At 47.3% G+C, this 2,478-nt stretch overlaps 1 pseudogene; it reads right to left on the bottom strand.

Moving 5' to 3' along the window:
- Positions 1-273: 273 nt before the first annotated feature.
- Positions 274-865, bottom strand: LOC101350843 (Down syndrome critical region protein 3 pseudogene; annotated as a pseudogene).
- Positions 866-2,478: the final 1,613 nt, after the last annotated feature.

Below are 2,478 nucleotides of genomic sequence, written 5' to 3'. Positions count from 1 at the left end.
CGCGAGTTGTAATTCAAATCTGGTGGAGCTGTCGCGAGTTGTAATTCAAATCTGGTGGAGCTGTCGCGAGTTGTAATTCAAACCTGGTGGAGTTGTCGCAAGTTGTAATTCAAACCTGGTGGAGTTGTTGCGGGTTTTAAGGTCTAATTACAGGGTGCCTTCTAGAAGCAGAAGCCAAGAGGAAATGAGGGTGAGGGTGATCATACTTTGAGGAGTCAGATTCATTTCTGATACAGAATAATCACGAAAATGAGTATGCGCTGCAGCATGGGGCTACCTGTAACAGTCTGGCAACCAGCTGGATGTCCAGTCAGTTACACCTGTTTCCCAGGAGCCCCTCGTGGGCGACATCCTGCAGAGCTTCAGTGGGAAGTTCTCCGTGATGAGGATATCTGCGTGAAGCAGCACAATGATGCTGACCTCAGATTCCACTTTGAAGGTGGTGGTCTCCAGCGTACGCACGTGAACAGCCTGGGAAAAATGTGTGTATGGGAACAGAGAGGCTCCAACGAACGTCCCCATGGGCAATCTGGATGTTCTGAATCTCTGTGATGTCTCGTGCATACCCTTGTGCACACCCACACGTCTCCATGGGGACCAGCTGCAGCTCTATGCTCTTGATGGCCGATTCTTAGTGCTCAGCAACCAGTTCTCCTGCCAGTGGCTGTGTGATAACACAGTTAGTTGAGATGTCCTCTAATAAGCAATTAATAAGCAAGCTTCTCTCTTTGACATTCTGCAAGGTTCCAGGGGTGATTATGAAGTCCACAGAACTTGGAGTCAGTTTCCCCTTCTGAGGCTGGATGTTGACAAACACGCCATGGTAATATAGATAATAGGACTTGGCACACAGTAGGTCCTTCATAGGAAGTCTAAACACAGTAAAATTTTACTCAAAGTTTACAATGTGCTGTATAAAATGCTGAACACTCAGAGTTCAGCACAGGGATGAGGAAATGCCAGGTGTTTTAAGCAGGAAGGGATTAGTATAGGGAATCTGGGCTTACAACGCCATGGGAAGTGCTGGGGAGGAGGCCCCAGGTTGGGCTCCCAGAGCTAACCCACCAGGGAAGCTGCTACCTGTGTTCCACCCAGGAAGGTGAGAATCGGAAAGCTGCTGCTGTAACTCCTGTGTTCAAGGACATACGCCACCAAGGCTGTGAACCAGCAATCAGGAAACTGGCTGGTGGGACACAACTGCAGAAAACACCATATTGACAGCCTTGCTCACCAGTGGCAGGCTGAAGGAGCAGCGCCAGCATGTCTGCCTTTGCTTCTGCTTTCTAAGCCATCTGAGAGTGCATCCCACAGGAAGAGCCTAATTTGCCTGCAGAACCCCAGCTGCGGTGGTTTTTGGCTTGCCCGACTCTATAGTGCAAGAACGTTCTGTATGCAGGAAGGCACAGCAAAGCGGGGTGGCAATGGATGCCAAAACCTAGTTGGCTACATCCTACACAGGGTACGCGTGTGTCCCGTGCGTCATCTCATTTAATCCTCACGATAGCCTCATACAGGAGCCTGGTGGCACAGCAGTTAAGAGCTCGGCTGCTAACCTAAAGGTCGGCGGTTTGAATCTACCAGCTGCTCCTTGGAAACCCTATAGGGAAGTTCTACTCTGTCCTATAGGGTCACTATGAGTCAGAATCGACTCGACAGCAGTGGGTTTTGTTTTGGTTTATAGCTCAACAGAATAGGCAGATTTGTTATCCCCCAACACACCTGTGCTGCTGTAACACAAATACCACAAGTGGGTGGCTTTTAAATGTATGTTCTCACAGTTCTGGAGGCTAAAATTTCAAATCAGGGTCTTGCCCATGTTGATTCCTCTGAGTCTCTCTCCTGGTTTTCGGTGTCTGCCAGCAATCCTTGGTACTGCTTTACTTGTAGTCAATCCGTACCTGCCGTGTGTCTTCCCCTGTCTGTGTCTCTGTGTCCGTTCAGCTCTTTCCATAACCTGGAAGTCCTTAGATTTAGAACCTAGCCTACTCCAGTGGGGCCTAATTAACATAACAAGAAAGATCCTATTTCTAAACAGCATCATACTTAGAAGTATAAAATACCAAAAAAACCATTGCCGTCGAGATGATTCCTACTCACAGCGACCCTATAGGACAGAGTAGAACTGCACCATAGGGTTTTTAAGGAGCAGCTGGTGGATTTGAACTGCCGACCTTTTGGTTAGCAGCCAACCTCTTAGCCACTGTGCCACCAGGGCTCTATTTACAGGTACAGGGGCCAGGATTCAATACATATTTGGCAGGGACACAATGCAGTCCATAACACGCACTTTATAGATTCAGAAACTAAGGTAAGTATGGTGGTGGAGGTAGGCTTTGAACTCAGGTCTGTCTATCTTCAAAGCTCATTCTTTTTTCTTTATTTATTTATTTTTATTGTACTTCAGGTGAAGGCTTACAGAACAAATAGTGTCTCATGAAACAGTAGTACACATGTTGTTTTATGACATTGGTTAACAAC

Source organism: Trichechus manatus, unplaced genomic scaffold, assembly GCF_000243295.1.
Source record: "Trichechus manatus latirostris isolate Lorelei unplaced genomic scaffold, TriManLat1.0 scaffold00153, whole genome shotgun sequence".
Taxonomy (NCBI): domain Eukaryota; kingdom Metazoa; phylum Chordata; class Mammalia; order Sirenia; family Trichechidae; genus Trichechus; species Trichechus manatus.
The sequence above is the reverse complement of the archived record's forward strand: the minus strand, read 5'-3'. Positions and strand labels throughout refer to the sequence as shown.